Source organism: Dasypus novemcinctus, chromosome 21 (genome assembly GCF_030445035.2).
Source record: "Dasypus novemcinctus isolate mDasNov1 chromosome 21, mDasNov1.1.hap2, whole genome shotgun sequence".
NCBI lineage: Eukaryota > Metazoa > Chordata > Mammalia > Cingulata > Dasypodidae > Dasypus > Dasypus novemcinctus.
The window spans coordinates 29,275,762-29,291,929 of record NC_080693.1 but is presented as its reverse complement, the minus strand read 5'-3'; positions in this window follow the sequence as shown (position 1 = coordinate 29,291,929).

The following is a 16,168-nucleotide window of genomic DNA, read 5'->3' as shown; positions in this document are numbered from 1 at the left end:
ATATTTCAAAAATAACCTGAGGGAATAATGTTTTGAGAAGCTAATCCTTAAAGTATTTGTTTCCTTGTTTTTAACTTTCTCTCCCCCCCTCCCCCACCCCCCATTCATGTAGGTAGTAAGCTCTATGCACATTGCCTCAGGAAAGAGTTGTGACAAGCAAACAGAAATAGCCCACAAGATTTCTTGGCTTTTATTTCCAAAGACTGAGCCACAAAGGGAGAACAGAATTTTCTGATATAGAGAAAAAATTCTTAACTAGAATTGGGAGGTGATGTGAATTTCTTCCCAGCAAACCAGAAAGAGATTCCTTTGATCTGGAGAAGGGGAAGTTTGGAAGAACAGTCAGTGTGTCCCAAGAAAATGAAGACCCTGGCAATGCCACTAGGAAAACAACAAAATAAGATACAAGCCTTGATTCAGAGGCGCATAAAAACTTCTCAAATTTTAAAATACTACATGTAACTTTATGCCAATATAGCTGCTGATTTTTAATAAAATGACTGTTTTCAAAGGGAAAAAATCATGTTACCAATATTTACTCAAGAAACCAGACAGTGACCAACACTGAGCTTCTCCCACTTGTCTCTGGATCTCCTGGTTGACATTCAGTGTTTCCCTGTCCAGGAAATTAGAAATAAGGAGTCTTCTAAACAAGGAGTCATGACCTCAAACTTCGCTGGGGCTGCTGGACATAATATACCCTCTAGAGAGGATCCTCCATGAGGGCAAAGACCATGTCTATCTTGTTCATTATGAGTATATCAAGTTGCCTACTTGGATTTTTTACCTCCTTTTGATATCTTCATCTTTGTTTGTTTTACACACTGCATAATGGACAATAAAGTACAATAAATTCCTACAGTCCAAAAACAGAAGTTGTAAAGAACAAATTATCTGAATATAATGTAGAAAAATGAAAACTTAATAACAAAAATATTAATGTGAACTACTTGGATATTAGGGCTCTCCTAAATAATCCTAAATAATTTTTATGTTAAAGAAGCAATCAGCACAGCAATAATGCTTTATTAACAGATAAAATACAAGGATTATAAAAGAAGAAAGATCAGTGCCTAATTTGTATTAATGAACTAGAAAATGAAAACAAATAGATAAAGTATTAAGCTGAAATGGATAAAAGAAGCAAAAACTCAGAGGATTAAATGATCAGTAAATCAAAAAGCAACTATTGGTAGATTAGAAAACATAATAGCAGCAGTAAAATGTTTAAAGGAATTTAAGAACTGTTTCTTTCAAAAGACCAATAAAAGAGACATAAATGTCAGATCTAATTTTTAAAAAGATAAAGATAGAACGTTAGGAAATTTTTAAAGGATGTAATCACAGAGACAGAATTTTAAATCTTCCTAACACTTCTCAAATAAATTTGAAAATCTGGATGAGACACTTTTTTAAGCAAATACAAGCTATAAAAGTTGGCTCAAGAATATACACAATTTTTGAATAGACCATTAAAATAAACATACAAGAAGTAGAAAAATTAAAATCAACAAATATGAATCAAACAGAAGACAATGAAAAATTATCTCCAATAAAGTCATTGGGCCAACAATAAGCATATGAACGTCATTACTCAACATCATTACTCACTGGGGAAATGCAAATTAAAATCATAATAAGATACCACTACACATCCACCAAAATGTCAAAAGTGAAAAAAGGTTATAAAGTCAAGTGTTAGCAAAGATGTGGAACAACTATCACTCTCAAATATTGCTGTTAAGAATGTAAAACTATTATTCATCATTTTTAATAAAGTTTAACATTTACTCACCTTATGACCCAGAAATTTCATTCCTGAGTATCCAAAAGAAAAGAAAACAAATCTCCACCAAAAGGTATGTACAAGAATTTTCATGGCAGCTTTATTAACAGACAAAACTGTAAAACATCCCAAACATCTATCTTTGGAGGGACCAAAGGATAAACAAATTGTGGAGTATTCGTAGAATGAAAAAGAATGAACTATATTGATTCGCACAATGACATAGATAAATCTCAAAAATATTGCATTGAATGAAAGGGTCCAGACGCAAAAGAGTGTTATAAGACTCCATTTATATGAAGTTCAAGGACTGGCAAAACTAAACTCAGTGACAGAAATCAGACTAGTAGTTACTCCTGGGGGTGAATGGGTGCTGACTGGGAGGACCACTAGGGAATTCTCTGGTGTAATACAAATGCTCTATATGTTGTTCCGTTCAGTGGTTATGGGGGTATAAAATTCAGCAAGCTGTATACTTAAGATTTGTGTACTTTACTATACATAAATATATTGAAATTTTTCAAAATCATGGGGCCTGGAAACTTTCTGGGTTTTTTAAACTTTCAAGGAACAAATAAATCCATTCCAGAACCTAAAATTAAATTGAAAGATACCTAGTTTACTGAAGGGAAAAAATACATGAAGAATAAAATTATAGACCAATTTCATTTATGAATATGAATGTGAAATTCAAGTCTAAAATGCTAATAATCCCATCTTTTCATATTTTTTAATCACACTAATATGTTCAATAAGAAAAAAATTAAGAATAACTCACCAGATGCAAAAGGCATTTGAAAAAGATCAATACCAATTCCTGATCAAAGCTTAGAATAAAATAAAAGATTATTTCCTTAACAGAATGTGTTAGGATCTGCCAAAATAGGGGCTGCACCCCTCTGAATGAGTACATACTTTACTTTTCTAGACTGAAATGAAAATCACCATATCCCTAAAGACTTAGCCTTATCAGAAAATTTTGCTCTCCCTTTATTCTCCATTAACTATAATTCCAAGTCTTTACTCACACTGCTTCAACCCTCTGTCTTAGCAAGAATTTTTCAATTGTTCAAACAGCTTTGGGGCCTCTGAATTCAGCAGTGGGTTGTTTGCCCTCTACCTACCATCGAGTTTCTGCTAGCAAGACTGGGTAACTGTCAATAGTAGATCAGATTATCAAACCTTCATCGGTGCAGCTCATGATGACATCCAAATACCCTCTCCTTTTGGCCCATAGGATGCTGATGGGAAAAATCAGCAAGCAAACATTATTTTTAAACCAAAGGGACTTTCAATGAGGCATTTGTGATCACTACATATAGTGATCTTTTAAGCTGTCAAAATTTAGAAATAATCTATAAGGAGGATGTTAATTAATTAATTTAAGGCAGCTCTGTCCACTAAAAATAAAATGCAACCCACAAGTGAACCACATATGTAATTTTAACTTTTCAATAAACATTGTAAAAAGGCAAAAAGAAACAGGTGAAATTAATTTAATAACATTTTATTTAAGCTAATATATCCAAAATATTGTCACTTCAACACATAATCAAAATTAAAAATTATTAGTGATATATTGTATATCTACTTTGCATTCTGTCTTCAAAATCCAATATGTGTTTTATTTTACACTTACAACCATCTCATTTCAGGCTAGTCACTTTCAAGTGCTGAATAGCTGCATGTGGCTAGTGGCTACCTTGAGATCTAAGGTATAGGTTCTCCATGGCATGTTCTCTAGTCAATTAAAATGAAATTTAAATTTCTAAATGTAAATTTCTAAAAAATGAGAAGCAATGCTGGAAAATGGAGAATGGTGGCATTGACATGATAGAAGTTTTGAGAATTTCTGGAAGATGTGAAGCTGGAGGAAATCAGATGGAAGAAAAGTTAATCAGGTAGCCAGCTCTCACAAAACACAAAGACAGTCACCAAGAAAATAAATGGTCTATATTTCCTCAGGAACTCTAGAAAACTCCCAAATTCAGAAAAGTAAAACTTGTCACGGGGCCTTTGGAAGGCAGGAGGGTGGGCAAGCAACTGATTCTGAAAACTGTTGCAGAGTCCTAGATGGGAAGTGCTTGAACAGAACCCAAACCAAATATCATTCCATTGAGTAAACTGGGCCAGATTATTTAAAACTGCTGAGACAGACCCCTAAAGAGGGAAACAAGATCACCATAGCAAAGACAGCAATGAAGTCCCTAGATCTAACCCTCCCCATAAGTCCTCCTCCACATTTATAGGGTTGCAGACCCTGAGAGAGCTTCCACCCACGCAGGGAAGGAGAAGGTGGATCAGGGAGCTGGTAGGAGCAAGCAAATCAAAGGCCACCAGAACCCTGAGCTGTACCTGGAGCAGGTGGTGTGTAATACTAAAGGAAGGATCTGCCACCCACATATTCATCAGCCACCTGCCTCCTTCTCACTGATCTACTCCCAGCACTCCTACACTTCAAAAAAAGTCTTTCTATTTATCTACCCACCCAGATTGTCAACGCCCTCAGCCACCCACTTTATGGACCTGCAGAAGAGAATGACCAGCCAAATCGATCCAAGTCCATGCTCCCTGCCTACTCAGCCTGAGGACCATCTAAACCCACAGAAGCTGTTCAACCTGCAGAATGGCATGAAGATCTGAGTTGCTCAAGATTTGAAGGCAGTAGCAGTTCTCTCACCAACCACAGGCACTGAGCTCTCTCAAAGTTTTTAGATCCAATTTATGACATGTGAAATTAATGAAAAAATGACTCCTCCACTTTGATTTTCTTATTACCTAGATTAATACTACCCCAACCCACATGAACATCCTGTCTCCTGTCCTTTTGAAGACCTCATGACCCAGGGAGCATTGGTTAGGAAAGTGAGAGTTAGAAGGGAATAGGATTGACAGGGATGCCCAGGGGTCATGGAGGAAGTAAATGGGATTGGGAGGACTCCAGAGCAGCACAGTGTTTGAATGCTAGGTCTCTGGAGCTGGACGGCCTGAGATCATGTAACTCCATCTCTTTCCAACTTCACGACCTTGGTCAGGATCTTAATCTCTCTTACTCTGAATTGTTTCATTGGTCTAATGGGGATACAACAATACCTAACTCATCAAGCTATAGGAAGGAAAAAATTATGCAATCCATGTAAAAAAAAAATATGGCATCTAGTAAGACAAAATGTGGCATAAGGAAAACTTGCTGCTGTCATGTTTAAGTTTTGTGACCAAGGTGCAGTATTTTCCCAAATACCCACTCTGATTACCACCCTAGTGAACCCAGCACCTCAGGGCTAGAGGAGAAAGCGTGACAGACCATTCAGGAGTGGAAGAAGCTACAGCCCAGAAGTGACAGGTCAGAATCCAAATAGCAGGAATGTCTTCTCAAGTTATGAGTTGCATCTATCATATCCCTGGTTAAAGACATGACTACTAGGACAGATTGATGGAGGGTGAAGAAACTGGTTTTGTAGAAAGGAGTTCCAAAATGATTTCTCACTCTCTACTTTCCTAGGAAGGTACCTTCCAGGCAAAATATTCAGGAACCAGATGAGTCACACTCCATCATTTATTTGCCTGTGACCTTGGCAACTTTCTGAACTTTTCAAACCTTCCATTTCCAACATCAATGAATCTTATGTACAAATAAACAATTGATCGGTTCCGTTAACAGATCTGGTGATCCCATATTACATTTGGAGATGGGAGTCACTGATGTAAGTGGAAAACAATGAGGATAATGACTTCTAAATCATCCTGCAGGAATCTAACCACAGAATTATGTAATACTAGTTCTTGGTGTTAAAACGGTCTTTAGGGTAACTGCCTATTCCAAACTCCCTCCCAGCTTACCCAGCTTGTTTGAGTGTCACCCCAGAGCCTGCTTCTGTTTCCTACCTCCATATCATGCATTTCCAGGCCAAATTCCTGCCATTGTCTTCTGACTTCTCTCTTCTACAGTGCCCTGACCCCTGGGATCCCTGGGTCCCAAAGAAACTCATTAGTACTGAATCCAGTACTTGCCCCACCCAACTCCTGCACCGTTCTGAGCCATATTTCTGAATAAGTCATTTCCAAAGACAGAATTCTGAGTTCACCTCAAGTCTAACCTTCTCAGGGAAGTTTTCCCTGATCATCACATTCCACATTGATATCTGTATTCTCTATCTCCTCTAGTTTCTGACCTACAACAGTTATCCTACTCAAATACTGTAGAACTTGATCCATACTGTCTTATATTGTCCAATGGCTGCCTCCATATATAATGACCTTCTCTCCTTGGCCAGACTTGAAGTCCATTACAGCAAGTAATATGCTGATTAATTTATACAGGAAATATTTAACCCTTTAAGTCATTAATGCAGTCCTTTAAGAAATACTTACTGAGTAATTGCAATGAGCATTGAACCATGTACTGGGGAAAAAACAGTGACCAAGGGAGGCGTTGCCCTACCTTCAAGGAGCTTATAGTCTAGCTGGCAGAGGTGACCACTAAACAAACTACTACCATGTGTTACAAATGTTACCCTAAGGGAATGCAGGTTATGATAAGAGCACATATCAAGGACAACTAACCCTATCCAGTGGGTCAGGGAAGATATCTTGGGGAAAAAAGGTTTAAGCACAATCTGAGGAACTTTCCAGGAAAAGGGATTGAAAGTGTCCAGAGAGGGAAGCGGACTTGTCCCAGTGGATAGGGTGTCCATCTACCACATGGGAGGTCCGCGGTTCAAACCCCGGGCCTCCTTGACCCATGTGGAGCTGGCCCACACGCAGTGCTGATGCACGCAAAGAGTGCCGCGCCACGCAGGGGTGTCCCCATGTAAGGGAGTCCCACGCACAAGGAGTGCACCCCGTAAGGAGAGCCGCCCAGCACAAAAGAAATTTCAGCCTGCCCAGGAATGACGCCGCACACAGGGAGAGCTGACGAAACACAGATTCCCATGCCGCTGACAACAATGAAGTGGACAAAAGAACACGCAGCAAAATGGACACAGAGCGCAGACAACAGGGCGGGGGTAGGGGGGGAGAAAAATAAATAAAATAAATCTTAAAAAAAAAAGAAAAGAAAGTGTCCAGAGAGAGGAAATGGCATATGAAAAGACTTGAGGTGAGAAAGCCTGGAGCTTTATACAAATTAAAGAAGATCAGCATGGCTAAGTTGTGCTGGGAGAGGGACAGAGGATGGTGGGGTACAGATGGGAGGGCGGAAAGGTGAGTGATAAAGGTAGAGAGGCAGGCAGAGACAGGTCTTAAAAGGCCATGTAAACCAAGGTAAGAGGCTTATATTTTACACAAAGGGCAATGGGAAATCACTGGAGTAGTTAAAGCAGAGGTACATGTAATCAGATTTGCATTTTTAGAAAGCTGTTCCTAGCTGTGGTATGGAGAATGGATGGGAGTCATTTGAGACCAGAGGAAAAGAGAGCAGTTAGGAGGTGGGTATTCCAAACATGTTGGAGGAGCTTGATGGTGATGGTAGTCTAAACTTTGGTGGTAAAAGTGAGGATAGAGAAGGAAACAGATTTGAGATAATCAGAGTAGAATTTTCAGAACTTGGTGATGGTCTGGATATAGCAAGTAATAGGGAAGAAGGAGTCAATCACACCTGAGTTGATACTTTTCCACTGTTCCATTTGGTTTCATTGTTCCATCATCTTTCTAATCCAATTCACTTATAAATCTATTGGACTATTGTGTTGTTTCATACTTTTTAAAGTAATAAACTGCATTGGGATGAGCATCCTTTAATTAAACCTTTGCACCCAACTCCAGCCATTTTCGCTTTTTTTCTTTTTCTTTTTTAAGGAGGTACCAGGGATTGAACCAGGGACCTCATGCATGTGGAGGATGCACTCAACCACTAAGCTCCACCTGCTCCACATTAGCCATTTTCTATTAATTCCTTAGAACTGAAATTCCTGAGTCAAAAGGTACAATGTCCTTTCAAGGATTTTCATCTAACTTGCCAAATTGTCTTCCAAAAACTTATACCATTTTCTTTTCCATAATCAGGTTACAAAAGTAGCCATTTCCCTGTACTCTGGATATCAATACTGTTTTGTAATGTCTTCTTTGCTTCCAAACAAAAAACATTCTCCTTTTATGTCTTAATGGCCTTTCTCTTTTTGCTCAGGAATTCAAAAAATGCTTTTCACAAGTTTTGCCTCCATTTTTACTTTTTTTGTATCATTCTGGATCCTGGATCCTGACTTCACGTGGTTCAAGTGAAGAGTTTTTAAGGAAAGAACTACTGATATGATAGATATGTGGCTCAGAGTCTATGACAAGGCTAAAATCAATATGTCATCTGGAGCTACAGCTATCTCAAGGCTTGACTAGGGCTAATGACAGGTCTCAGGCCCTCACTGGTTGTTAATCTCTCCATAAGGCTATTCACACAAAGCATCTTTTCTTCCCCAGAGTGAGCGTTCTGAGAGAGACAAAGAAAGAAAAAGCAAGAGATCAAGTCAGACATTAGTGAGAGGCTTTTTATATCATGTTCTTAGAAGTGACATTTTATCATTTTTGCCGTATTCTGTTCATTAAATGTGAACTGCTAATGGACGGTAGAAATTGAGTATGTGTTTGGTGGTTTATGAAGTTGCTGAAGATTTCTTGGAAAAACTGAGGAAGTTTTGTTTTCACAAAGAAACAAACAATGCTGCCAGTATAATGAAGGCTGACAAGGATAAACCCCTGGTGGTACTGGATGAAGAGCTTGAGGGTATTTCACCTGGTGAACTTAAAGATGAACTACTAACAACAACCTCACTTCATTATGTATAGTTATAAATATCGACATGACGGAAAAGCTTCATATCCTTTCTGCTTTATTTCTCCAGTCCTGTTGTATGTAATCCTGAATAACAGATGATGTATGGTGGCAGTAAGAATATGCTGGTCCAAACTGCTGAACTAACCAAGGTATTTGAAATAAGAAATACCAAAGGCAAAACTAAAGAATGGTTATATGTGAAACCTGGATTTTTTCACTAATGTGAACTTCTGTGTTTCTAAAGTATTTACGTTTTATACCTGACCATATTGGAACAAAACATATATTTAATGATGCCTAAAAATGCGCTGCTATTTACAATTTTATTACCTGCACTAAAGAAAAGTCATTCATTTTTGCAAAATTTGAACAAAGAGGAAATTATCTTCATAGTAACTAAACTTAAAATATTTCCTTATATTTTAATAGTTACATGAACTACTTCTCTCCAGGGACTTTTTGCACTCTTGTGACTAATTTTATAATGTATGGTTCAGAATCTGTAACTATTTATAGACACTAATGGAAAGTGGATATTCAACCATGATAGACAACAGTTGCCTTCTTTGGACCCAAATATTTTCTCCCATCGAATCAGCTGCCTTTTCACTCTTTTGACAAAGTCCTTTGAAGTGCAAAAGTGTTTTAGTTTTGAGGAGATCCCATTTATCTATTTTTCTTTTGTTGCCTTTGCTTTCGGTGTGAGATCCAAGAAACCACCACCTACAACCAGATCTTGAAGAGGTTTTCCTACATTTTCTTCTAGTGGTTTTATGGTCCTGGCTTTGGCACTTAGATCTTTGACCCATTTTGAATTGATTCTTGTAGAGGGAGTGAGATAGGAATCCTTTTCATTCTCTTGGTTATAGATATCCAGTTCTCCCATGACCGTTTGTTGAATAGACTGTTTAGTCCCATTAATATGGGTTTGGTAGGTTTGTCAAAAGCCAGTTGGTCATAGAAGGGAGGGTTCCTTTTTGGACTCTCAATTCTATTCCACTGATCGATGTGTCTATCTTCATGCCAATACCATGATGTTTCGACCACTGTAGCTTTGCAATGTTTCAAGATCAGGCAGTGAAAGTCCTCCCACATTACTCTTCTTTTGTAGGGTGCTTTTGGCTATTTGGGTGCACTTTCCCTTCTAAATAAATTTGGTAATTGCCTTTTCTATTTCTGTAAAGTTGGAATTTTAATTGGTATTACACTGACTCTATAATCAGTTTGGGTAGGATTGACATCTTCATGATATTTTTTCTTCCAATCCATGAGTACAGACTGTCTTTCCATTTGCTTAGGTCTTCTTGGATTTCTTTTAGCATTGTTTTGTAGTTTTCTAAATATAGGTCCTGGACATCTTTGGTTAAATTGATTCCTAGGTATTTGAGTCTTTTTTTTGCTATTGTAAATGGAATTTTTTTCCTGATTTCCTACTCAGATTGCTCAGTACTAGTGTACAGAAACTTTACTGGTTTTTGTGTGTTGATCTTGTATCTTGCCACTTTGCTGAACGTATTTATTAGCTCAAGTAGCTTTATGGTAGACATTTCAGAATTTTCTAAATAAAAGATCATGTCATCCATGAATAGTGAGAGTTCTACTTCCTCTTTTCCTGTTTAGCCTGTTTAGTTGCCTTTTTTCTTGTCTAACTGCTCTAGCTGGAACTTCTAGCACGATATTGCATAACCATGGTGAGAGTAGGCATCCTCTCTTGTTCTTAATCTTAGATGTAAAGCTTTCAACCTTTCCCCATTGAGTACAATGTTGGCTGTGGGTTTTTCATATATGCCCTTTATCATTCTGAGGAATTTTCCTTCTATTTCTATCTTTCTAAATGTTTTTATCAAGAAGGGATTCTGCATTCTGTCGAATGCTGTATTTGCATTGATTGAGATGACCATGAGGGTTTTTTTTTTTCCTTCAATTTGTTAATGTGGTGTATTACATTGACTTTATGTTGAATGACCCTTGCATACCTGGAATAAATCTCACTTAGTAGTTGTGTATACTTCAATTTGCAAGTATTTTGTTGAGAATTTTTGTATCCATGTTCATTAGATAGATTGGTCTGTAATTTTCTTTATTTGCAATATCTTTATCTGGCTTTGGTATTAGGGTGATGTCAGCTTCATAAAATGTGAATTTTTTGGAAGAGTTTATACAGGATTAGTGTTAATTCTTTTCAAAATGCTTGGTAGAATTCACCTATAAAGCCATCTGGTCCTGGAGTTTTCTTTGCTGGGAGATTTTTGATGAAGGATTCAATCTCTTTAAATGTGATTTGTTTGTTAAATTCTTGTATTTCTTTTAGTATCAGTGTAGGCTGTTTGTGCATTTCTAGGAATTTGTCCATTTCATGTAGGTTGTCTAGTTTGTTGGCATACAGTTTCTCATAATATCCTCTTAAGATTTTTATAATTTTTGTGGGGTCAGTAAAAACTTCCCCCAATTCATTTCTGATTTTATTTATTTGCATCTTCTCTCTTTTTTCCTTTGTTAGTCTGGCTAAGGATTTGTCAATTTTATTTATTCTTCTCAAAGAACCAGCTTTTGGTTTTGTTGATTTTCTCTATTGCTTTATTGTTGTTCTCAATTTCATTTATTTCTGTCTAATCTTTATAATTTCTTTCCTTCTACTTGCTTTGGGAATGGTTTCCTGTTTTTTTTTTTTTATAGTTTCTCCAGTTGTTCAGTTAGATCTTTGGTTTTAACTCTTTCTTCTTTTTTAATATATGAGTTTAGGGCTATGAATTCCTCTCTCAGCACTGCCTTCGTTCTATCCCATAAGCTTTAATAAGCTGTGTTCTCATTTTCATTTATTTCGATATATTTACTAATTTCACTTACAATTTCTTCTTTGACCCACTGATTGTTTACGAGTGTGTTGTTTAGACACCATACATTTGTGAATTTTCCCCTTTCTCATATATTACTAATTTCCTATTTCATTCCAATGTGTTCTGTATAATTTCAATCTTTTTATATTTATTGCGTCCTGCCTTGTGACCTAACATGTAGTCTATCCTGGAGAAAAATCCATGAGCACTTGAGAGGAATGTATAATGCACTGGGTTTGGATGCAACATTCTGTACGTGCCAGTAAAGGCTAGCTTGTTTGTCATATTGTTCAAGTTCTCTGTTTCCTTGTTGATCTTCTGTTTAGTTGTTCTGTCTAATGATGTGAGTGGTGTGTTTAAGTGTCCAACTATTATTATAGAGATGTCTATTTCTCCCTTCAGTTTTGCCAACATTTGCCTCATGTATTTTGGGGCACCTTAGTTAGTTGCATAGATATTTATGACTGCTATTTCTTCCTGGTAGATTTTCTCTTTTATTATTATATAATACTAATAAAATATCTTCTGTATCTCTTATAACTTTTTGCATTTAAAGTTTGTTTTGCCCAATATTAGTATAGCTACCCCTGTTCTTTTTTGGTTACTGTTTATGTGGAGTATCTTTCCCCAACCTTTCATTTTCAGCTGGTTTGTATTCCTAGTCTAAGTTGAGTCTTTTGTAGGCAGCATATGGATAGCTCATTTTTTTTTATCCATTCTGTCACATTATATCTTTTGATTGGGGCATTTAATCCATTCACATTCAATGATATTACTGTAAATGCATTGTTTACTTCCCCTGTTCTATTCTTTGGTTTTCATATGTCATATCTTATTTTCATCTGTCTTTTTTACTCTTTTGGTTATCCTTTCTGCTATTCTTGCCTTCTGTACTCTCCTTCAAGCCTCTCTCTCCTGTCTTTTTCTTTCAGGCTAGAAGTTTCCCTTTAATACTTCCTACAAAGGTGTATTCTTTTTTATGAACTCTCTTAATATCTATTTGTTTGTGAATACTTTAAATTCACCTTCATATTTTAAGGACAATTTTGCCGGATGAAGAATTTTCAGCTGGAAATTTTTCTCTTTCAGTATCCTAATTATATCATACTGTTGTCTCCTCACCTCCAAGAGTTTCAGAGTTTCTGATGAGAAATCCACACTAAGTCTTACTTTATATTCCTTGTATGTGATGGTTTGCTTCTCCCTTGCTGCTCTCAGAATTTTCTCTTTATCTTTGATGTTTGACATTCTGAGTAGTACATGTCTTGGAGTAGGTCTATTCAGATTTACTATGATTAAGGTATGCTGCACTTCTTGGACATGTAAACTCACTTTTTTTCTTGAGAGTTGGGAATTTTTCAGCCATTATTTCTTGAAATATTCTTTCTGCCCCTTTTCCCTTCTCTTCTACTTCTGGAACTTCCATGACATGTATGTTTTTGCACTTCATGTTATAATATCATTCAACTGGGAAGTGGACTTGGCCCAATGGATAGGACATCTGCCTACCATATGGGAGGTCCACAGTTCAAACCCCAGGCCTCCTTGACCCATGTGCAGCTGGCCCATGCGTAGTGCTGATGCGTGCAGGGAGTGCCCTGCCATGCAGGGGTGTCCCCACATAGGAGAGTCCAACACAGAAGGAGTGCACCCCATAAGGAGAGCCACCCAGTGCAAAAGAAAGTGCAGCCTGCCCAAGAATGGCACCACACACACGGAGAGCTGACACAAGATGATGCAACAAAAAGAAACACAGATTCTTGGTGCCACTGGTAAGGATAGAAGCAGTCATGGAAGAACACACAACGAGTGGACACAGAGAGCAGACAACTGGGGCGGGAGGGAAGGGGAGAGAAATAAATAAATAAATAAATCTTTAAAAATATATATATCATTCACTTCTCTGAGCCTTTTGCTCACTGTTTTCTCTTCTTTTCTCTTCATCTTCAGCTGTTCTGCCTTCTTTATCACTTATTCTTTCTTCTATCATTTCAAGTCTGCTGTTATATGCCTCTAATGTATTTTTTTGTTTTTATTGTTTTTTAAACATTCATTTATTTATTTATTTATCCCTGCCCCCTCATTATTTCTATGCACACAGTCTGATTTCTGTGTCCATTTGCTCTGTGTTCCTCTGTGTCTACTTGTCTTCTCTATAGGCAGCACTGGAAACCGATCCTGGGACCTTCCAGAGTGGGAGATAGGCACTCATCTCTTGTGCCACCTCAGCTCCCTGGTCTGCTGCATCTCTTATTGTCATTCCCCTATATCTCTTTTTGATTTTGGAAATTTGTATGAATCTCATTAATTAGTTGTCTCAAATAAAACTTCTGAATATCTGCAATGTCTGAGATGAAAAAAACACTGGATAGGATTAATGACAAATTAGACACTGCAGGAAAAAAATGATTAGTGAACTTGAAAACATAGGAAACTATCCCAAATCAAACACATAGAGAAAAAATACTGGGAAATAAATGAAGAGAACACCAGACAGATGCTGAAAAACTTTAAGCAGTCTAATGCATCTGTAATTGCAGTCTCTGAAAAAGGTGGAGGGGACAGATAAAATATATGAAGAAATACAGGCCAAAATTTTTCCAAATTTAATGAAAACTATAAACTCACAGATCCAAGAAGTTCAACAAATCCCAAGCACAAGAAATATTAAGAAAACTACACCAATGTACATCATAACCAAATTACTTTAAACAAGTAATAAAGAATAATCTTAAACACCAGTCAGAAGTGAAAAACAAATAACATTCAGAAGAACAAACACAAGGGTGACAGCAGATTTCTCTTTGGAAACAATGCAGTCCAGAAGACAATGAAGAAACATCTTTAAAGTACTAAAATTTTAACCTAGAATTTTACATGCAGCAAAAGTACATTTCTAAAATGAAGATAAGGGTTTGTGAGCCCTGAGTGGGCTATTGGGGGGCTGACAGGGCCGGAGGCCTTCACAAACCGATTTGGTGAGACAATCGGGAGTATTTTGCAAGGCGGGGAAATTTTTGATTTCTGACATGAATAATAGCGCTTCCGGCTGGAGCCCCGCTCCCAAGGCCAGCTGCTGATCTGCAGCAGCCTTGGATCACTCGCAGTAAGGAGACGTGTCCGGGAGGCTGTTTCAGGGGATTGCAGGGTGGGAGGCGTCTGGAAGCCGATTAGGGGAATCTTTTGTGCAGCATAGGATTTTTGGTTTTGGACACTGATACAGCACTTCCGGCTGGAGCCCCGCCCCCTAGGCCTGGCTGCAGATCTGCAGTGTTCTTAAATTGGCTGCAATATAGAGGTGCCCCCAACTGGCTGTTTCCGGGGCTTGCAGGGCAGGAGGTGTCCTGAAGTCGAATTGGTGATACAGCCACAGAAGAGACCCTAGAGAGAGGGGATAATTGCAGGTTTCAGACACATAGGTCAGAGTTTGCAGATGTGACCTCTCCCATAGGGCTGGCACCCTGCTGCGGGGATCCCTGAAGGCTGTGTTGCACTGTGGTGCTCCCAGGCTCCCTGTTAACCAGATTTGAGGTTGCCAGGTCTGTGTCCCCTAACCCTGGTGGCCTACACCCCAGAGACTAACACCTCTTGAGTCTGCAATATCACAGACTTTCTATCCCTGAATCCACCATGCCCTGACGCCCATCTGTGGTCCTTGAATGTCCTAGCCCTCAACGTTTGCATTTTTTTTTTGTTTTTGTTTTTATCTTTTATTTTTTATTGTCCTGGTTGCTAATATTGCATTATTTCCTAGTTTTTTCTCCCATTGTATCTCCCAAGGTCTTTTGTTTTTTCCATTTATTTAGGGGTTTTTTTGTTGTTGCTGTTGTAGGTGTTCTATATCTTCTTTTCTTTTCCTTACTTGTTCCCCTCCCTTTTCTTTACCCACCCCCCTTTTTCTTTCTTTCTTCTCTCTTTTTTTTCCCCTCTCTTTTCTCTTGTCTCTCATTTTCTTCTTATTTTATTTTATCTTAATTATACAATAGGTGCTGCAGGGAACACCTCACATTTGCTGGGTTTCCTCATCCTCCGTTGCCTCATTTCTCTGTGAATTGATTTTGGCTACCTACACTATCCCCTTTCCCTCACATCTTGATATCCTCCATCATCTACTGTCTCTCCTATATTCCACCTCCCTTTCTTTGATCCCCAAATTGTCTAACTCTTAATTTCTAATACCTTTGTTTTGTTTTCTGTCTTTTATTCACTCTTGAAACTATTGCCTTTCTTTTCTCTTTCTCTCTCTCATGAAAACACAAGCTTTTTTTTCATTTTTTTAATTGATTTTATAAAAATATTACATTAAAAAAAAATATATGAGGTCCTATTCAACCCCACCACCCCCACCCCCAGCAACCCTCACTCCCATCATCATGACACATCCATTGCATTTGGTAAGTTCATCGCTGGGCATCTCTGCACCTTACGGTCAATGGTCCACATCATAGCCCATACTCTCCCCCATTCCATCCAGTGGGCCCTGGGAGGATTTACAATGTCCGGTGATTGCCCCTGAAGCACCATCCAGGGCAACTCCAAGTCCCAAAGGCGCCTCCACCTCTCATCTCTTCCTGCCATTCCCCATACCCATCAGCCACCATGTCCACTTTTCCCACTCCAATGCCACCTTTTCTACAAGCTTTTTAATTCATATCATATTCCTCCCATATTCAGTAGACTACCTCATTATAGGTACTCTAGTTACTGCTATAACTCTACACAACTTACATGAATCTAATATCCATCCTCCCAGATCTCATATTGTTGCTCTATTAACAT